The following is a 7075-nucleotide window of genomic DNA, read 5'->3' on the forward strand; positions in this document are numbered from 1 at the left end:
TTTCATTAATTGTGGTTTTCATTCTCCTCTACTTACCATGTGTCTGTAATCTATACCACTTGTGCCTTCCCAGTATATCTGTAAAAATATTTTTTCTACAATTAAGTGTCAAATTGAGACTGAATGAGGAGGAAAAGTTAAATATTAAATTTGAAATCAATGAACATGGACAGAAACAATGGGCACTAAGTCCTGGAACAGGTTGTATGAGCCCCTTGTGGAATTCATCCATCACTGTTTCTGACAAACAGTTATTGAAAAACAACAGATAGTCGCCAAAACAAGTTGACCTTTTCATTTTCCTTGAGTCCAGTCTTGAAAGGCCCTCGTTAGTGGGCTTCATGCCGAACAAATCGTTACAAAAAAAGCTAGGGTCCCAGACTGTGCTGAAGCTTAATGAGACCTCTCCTTGTCTGTGCACGGATGGGTGGCTGACTCTGGAGCCCAGGCTGATGCTTTCCTATAGGCAAAGCCCAGGGAACAGAGAAGAGTCACATCAAATAGTTGATGAGTCAAGAGATATGTCACAGGGACTCCTGTATGCAGGGTCCAGACAGGAAACTAACATCGTTTTAGTGCTGAGCCCAGCAATATGTTACAATGTCTTCTGAGGGAAGAACAAAAGGAAAAACTAATGTCACTTTGGTGTTAAGCCCCGTGATATGTCACAATTTCCACTGCAGGAAGAACCTAGGCAGAAGAGAATAGTTACATCAGCTAGGTGCTGCCTCCATTGATATGTCAAAATCCCCACTTGAGCAGGAATCAGTCAGCATAAGAAAGTCACATCACCTGAGTGATGGGTGCAGAGGTATGTCACAATGTCCCCTGTAGGCAGAGCCCAGGCAGGAGAGCTGCATAACCTGGGCGTTGGACCCAGCAATATAGCATATTTGGTAGGGCCCTGGCAGAAAAATTACAAAACATGGGTGCAGCACCAAGTGATATGTTATAATGTCCCCTGCAAGCAGCACCAAGGCAGGAGAGGAGACTCACATCACTTGGTTGCTAGGACAAGTGATCTGTTATAATCTTCTTAGTAGGCAGGGTGCAGGCACTTTTTCTATGTGATGGATGCCGAGAGAAGTCACAAGGCCCCCTGGGAACAGGGCTCATGCACTAGCCATCAATTCCATAGGTATTATGCCCAGCAGTATGTCACAATATCCAAAATATGCAGTGCCCAGGCAAAAGAGGAGAGTCACATCATGTGGGTGCTTGTCCCAGTGATTTGTCACAATCTCTCCTTTTGACAGGACCCAGGCAGAAGAGGAGGGTCACATAACCCAGGTGATGAATGAAAAGGTGTGTCATAATACTCCTGAGGGCAAAGCCCATTCAGCAGAGTTCTAAGTGTTGGATCCAGCCATATGTCACAATACACAAGGTATGCAGGACCCAGGTAGGAGAGGAGCGTCACATCTTCTAGGTGTTTGTTCCACTCATACATAGTAATCCACCCTAAAGCAGAGACAAAGCAGTAGAGGAGAGACACATCACTTTTTAAAAGGAGGGCCCAGGTAGGAGAGTCAAATCACCTATGCGAGAAGCCCAGTGATATGTCACAATCTTCTCTGATGGAAGAATCTAGAAAGAAGAAAGGAGACACGTCAGGTAAGAGTTGAGCCCAGCAACATACCAAAATTCTTTCTGTAAGCAGGGACCAGGCAGGAGAAGAGAGTCACAACACCTGGGTGATGAGCACAGAGATATATTTCAATGTCTTTTATAGCCAGGGCCCACACCGTAGACTTTCATGACCTAAGTGTTGGACCCAACAATATGTCACAATGTCCCATGTTGCAAGCTCCAGGCAGGAAAGTCACATGACCTGAGTGTGGGGCCCAGGGATACGTCAAAATATCCCTTGTAGGCAGGGCCAAGGCAAAAGAGGAGACTCACATTAACTGTGTGTAAGACCAAGAGATATGTCACAATGAGCCCTAAGGGCAATGCCAAGGCAAGAGAACAAAGGCACCTCACATAAGTGCTGGGTTAAATAATGTCACAATTATATCTATGGGCTGGGCTAGGCAGAAGACTCAAATCACTCAGGAGCTGGGTCGAGATATATTTCACAGTTACACTTCCAGGAAAGTCCAGAGTTGAGACTAACAATCCTGCACATGTCCCATATCTAGGTGTGAGAGCAAACACATTCTGTATGTTGGATCTAAGTGTTCAAGTCACAGTCTCAGTGGTGCATTGGATCTGTTCACGGCAGCTTCAGTCTTTCCCGAGTATTGTGGCCCCTTAATGGAGTCACAGCCTCACGTGTTTACTGAATGCTGGTTTTAGAGTCACTAACTCCAACATGGATCGCATCCACTTATGAGAGTCAATTGTTCAATTTTCAACTGCCTCTTGGTGTGAGATTCAGAACCTCAACAGTGGGCCGTGTTCATGTGAAAAGATGACAATTTTTACTCTTGGCTCAGAGCAGATATGAGTGTCACAATCTCACCTTTTTCTGGGTCCTGTCAGGACACTCTCTTCACCACATGAAGCCTTTATAGAGTATGCATGAATGTAACAATCCTCTCTGAAACCCTAAGCAGGCACGGCCCCCTCCTTGTACCTTTAGTTTAAGCCCTGTTATGACAGTCAACATCTTTCTAATTGCCTTCGTCCAAATAAGAGTTCTTAACTGCCTATGAGCTGTGTTTAAAAATGAGTCACCATCCCACCTGTGGCTGGGTGTTCACATATAAAAGTCACAATCCCAATTGTGGACTGTGTCTGCATGTGTAATTCAGGACCTCAAGAGTGGGCTCTCTCCACTTGTGATAGAGACCATCCTGAATATTGGTGGGGTGTGCATCTGAGAAGCATAATGTCACCAGTCTGCTGAGTCCTGTGGTGACAATTTGTCTACCATATGCACATTGTTTACACAATATGCAAGCCAGTTGTACTCCTCTGTGTGACATATCACTGGGTCTTGCACACAGGTAATGTGAGCCTCCTCTCCTGCCTTGGAATGCTCACAAGAGGCACTGGGACATACCAGTGAACCTAATATTCCGGTTATGTGACTGTCTTTCCTGTGCAAGGCATGGTGGCATATCTCTGCACCAGTCACCAGATGATGTGACTCTATCTTCTGTCTAGTCCCTGCTTACAGGCTGAATTGTGACTTATCGCTAGGTGCAGCATTTAGCTAATGTGACCCTTCCCTTTTTTTAGGTTCTGCCCACGGAGGGAGATTGTGACATATAGATGGGTAAAAAACCAAAATGATTTTACTCTTTTGTCTTGGCTCTGTCCTTAGAAGGCATTGGGACATATTGCTGAACGAACACCAATGTAATGTGAGTGTCCTACCTGAACCCTGCCCACAGGGAGCATAATGACGTATCTCTGAGCCCATGAACTATTTGATATGGCTTTATTCTCTTACCTGTGCTTTGCTCATCAGAAAGTTTGTGACGCATTTCTTTGTCCAGTGCTTAGGTGATGTGTTTCTCCTCTCCAGCCTAAGACATGCCCACAGAAGTAAGAGTGACATCTCTGGGCCTAGCCCACAGGTGATGTGACTCTTATCCCTTGTTTCCGCCCAGGGGAGTCATTGTGATGTATTTCTGAGACCATTATTAGAATGATGTGACTCTCCTGTTCTTACTGAGATCTGTCCACAGTGGGGATGATGATATATCACTTAGGTCAGCACACATGTGATGGGACTCCCTTCTCATGCCTGTGCCTTGTCCCCTGGGCTAATTGTGACATATAACTGGGCCCCTCCCCTAGGTTATGCAACATATCCCTGTGATAACACTCTTTGTGCCATTTAAGGGCTTTATATAATATAAGAGAGAGAGGTATTCCTCTAAGACCTTCATACAAAGAGAAGACTTAGGACCTACCCATTTTCCAAAGCCTCACTAGGAAAAACAGCATTTCTCTTAGTGGCAAGTTTGAGGTATGAGAGTCATTATTACTCCTGTGAGCTGGCCAAGATATATGTTTCAATCTCTCCTCTGGGTAGGGAGTGAGGTGGAGAGTCACGTCACCTGGATGCTTCACCAGAGATCTGTCAATATCTTCCCTCATGGCAGGGACCAGGTAGGAGAGTCACATACCTAAGGCTGGGCCAGGGATATGTAACAATCTTTTATGAGATTGGAGGCTAGGAAGGGAGTCACATCACTTGTGTGCTCACCGGGGATATGTTACAATCCCCTCCTGAAATCAGAGTACACGCAGCAGAGTCAAATCACCTGAGTATTGGGCTCAGTGATATATCACCACACTCCCTGTGGGTAAGGCCATGGCAGGAGAGACACATCACCTGGTTACTGATTACTAGGCCCAGTGATATGTCACAATCTTTCCTTTGGGCAAGGTGCAGGGAGAAAGGAGAGTCACATCATCTGGCGATGGAGGCAGAAATATGCTACAAGCCTCCCTGTGGGCAGAGTTCAGGCAGGAGCCCCCAATCTCCTAGGTGTTAAGTTCAATGATATGTTACAATGCTCCCTGTGGGCAGCACCAAGGCGAGAGAATAGAGTCACATCACCTACGTTCTAGGTCCAATGATATGCCCCTATTTTATTTGTGAGCTGGGCTTAAAGAGAAGAGTTTAATCACTCAGGTGCTGGACAAATGTGTATATTTGTCACAATGACACCTGCAGGAAGTTCCAGAGATGAGATTAATCACTCACATATTCTGGTTTTAGGCATGAGAGTGATCTCCTTCAGTATGTTTGATCTAAGTACACAAGTCACTATCTCAATAGTGGACTAAATTTGTGCATGGCAGCCCCATTTCCTCTGCAGACTTTCTCCCCTAATTGAAATCACAGATTCCCAGGTATGCTGACTCATGATCTGAGAGTCATCAACACATCTGTGATTCTCACACACGAGAGTCAGTTTTTCAACTTTTTTTTAATTGTACTTTAAGTTTTAGGGTACATGTGCACAATGTGTAGGATTGTTACATATGTATACATGTGCCATGTTGGTGTGGTGCTCCCATTATCTCCTCATTTACATTAGGCATATCTTCTAATGCTATCCCTTCCCCCTCCCCCATCCCAAAACAGGCCTCGGTGTGTGACGTTCCCCTTCCTGTGTCCAAGTGTTCTCTTTGTTCAATTCCCACCTAGGAGTGAGAACATGCGGTGTTTGGTTATTTGTCCTTGCGATAGTTTGCTGACAATGATGGTTTCCATCTTCATCCATGTCCCTACAAAGGACATGAACTCATGATTTTTTATGGCTGCATAGTATTTCATGGTGTATATGTACCACATTTTCTTAATCCAGCTTATCATTGTTGGACATTTAGATTGGTTCCAAGTCTTTGCTATTGTGAACAGTGCCGCAATAAACATAAGTGTGCATGTGTTTTTTAGCAGCACAGCATGGTACTGGTACCAAATCAGAGATATAGACCAATGGAACAGAACAGAGACCTCAGAAATAATACCACACATCTGTAACTATCTGATCTTTGACAAACGTGACAAAGACAAGAAATGGGGAAAGGATTCCCTTTTTAATAAATGGTGCTAGGAAAACAGGCTAGCCATATGTAGAAAGCTGAAACTGGATCCCTTCCCTACACCTTACACAAAAATTAATTCAAGATGGATTAAAGACTTAAATATTAGACCTAAAACCATAAAAACCCTAGAAGAAAACCTAGGCGATACCATTCAGGACACAGGCATGGGCAAGGACTTCATGTCTAAAACACCAAAAGCAATGCCAACAGAAGCCACAATTGACAAATGGGATCCAATTAAACTAAAGATCTTCTGCACAGCAAAAGAAACTACCATCAGAGTGAACAGACAACCTACAGAATGGGAGAAAATTTTTACAATCTACTCATCTGACAAAAGGCTAATATCCAGAATCTACAAAGAACTCAAACAAATTTACAAGAAAAAAGCAAACAACCCCACCAACAAGTGGGCCAAGGGTATGACCAGACAGTGCTCAAAAGAAAACATTTATGCAGCCAAAAGACACAGGAAAAAAATGCTCAATTTTTCAACTTTTGAAACTGCCTTAGAGTATGTCATTCAGAGCCTCAAAAGTGAAATATGATCATGTGAAAGAACGACAATCTTCAATGTTGGCTGGGTGTGCATCCCAATGTCATTACATTACTGTGTGCTGAGCCCTATTAGGACTTTCTGTGTTGCACCTGAGGGTTTTATATGGTATGCATGACAGTCTCAATTCTTTCTGAGATTTTCATGATGGTGTGGACCCATGATCAAACCCGTGGCCTTAAGACTACATATGACTCAACATCTTTACAATTGGCGGGGTCCAGATAAGAGAATCATCACCTTTCTATGTGCTGGGTTTATAACGAAGTTCCCATTCCAACTGTGGCCAGATCTTTACATATGAGAGCCACAATTCCAACAATAAACTGCATTCATGTGTGAAATTCAGGACCTCACCAGTGGATTCTGTTTATATGTGAGGGTGAAAATCATAATGGTCAGGAAAGTGCAGGGGGTGAATAGGAGAAAAAAATTTCACCTGTGTGCTGGGCCCTGTGATGAGACTCTGTACCACCTGAGGGATTTATGTAATATGTGAGAGAGTGGGTGATCTTAACGAGGAGAACCAGGGATTTTTTTTTCCATTTCCCTAAGTGTAGGTAGGAGAAGCAGGATCTCTCCTATTGGCTAGTTTGACATATGAAAGTCATTATTGCACCTGTGAGTTGTGCTCCAAGATATATGTCACAATTACACCTGCATATAGAAAGAGAGCAGGAGAGTAAAATCAGTTGGACGTTGGCTCAGGGATATGTCCTTTCCCTGAGAAAAGGGACCAGGCAACAGAGTCACATTATCTGAATGCTCAGACATGGGTATGTTGCAATCCACTCCTCAAATTAGGACCCAGGCAGCAGAGTCACATCATCTGGGTGCTGGATCTAGCAATACGTCACAATACTCTCTGCGGTCAGGATGCAGGTAGAAGAGTCACATCTTCTTGGTGATGAATGCAGAAATACGTCACAAGTTTCTCTGTGTATAAGGTAGAGGAATAAACCTTTTATCCCCTAAGTGTTGGGCCCAGGGATATGTCAAAATACC

At 43.9% G+C, this 7075-nt stretch overlaps 1 long non-coding RNA gene across 1 annotated transcript; it reads left to right on the forward strand.

Annotated features, from left to right (window-relative positions):
* Nucleotides 1-1195: 1195 nt before the first annotated feature.
* On the forward strand, nucleotides 1196-6414 carry LOC134760200 (uncharacterized). Its single transcript, XR_010137117.1, has 2 exons — nucleotides 1196-1614; nucleotides 5363-6414. It is a non-coding gene; the product is annotated as an uncharacterized LOC134760200 (long non-coding RNA).
* The last annotated feature ends 661 nt before the right edge of the window (nucleotides 6415-7075 follow it).

This window comes from Pongo abelii, chromosome 16 (assembly GCF_028885655.2).
Source record: "Pongo abelii isolate AG06213 chromosome 16, NHGRI_mPonAbe1-v2.0_pri, whole genome shotgun sequence".
NCBI classification, from domain to species: Eukaryota; Metazoa; Chordata; class Mammalia; order Primates; family Hominidae; genus Pongo; species Pongo abelii.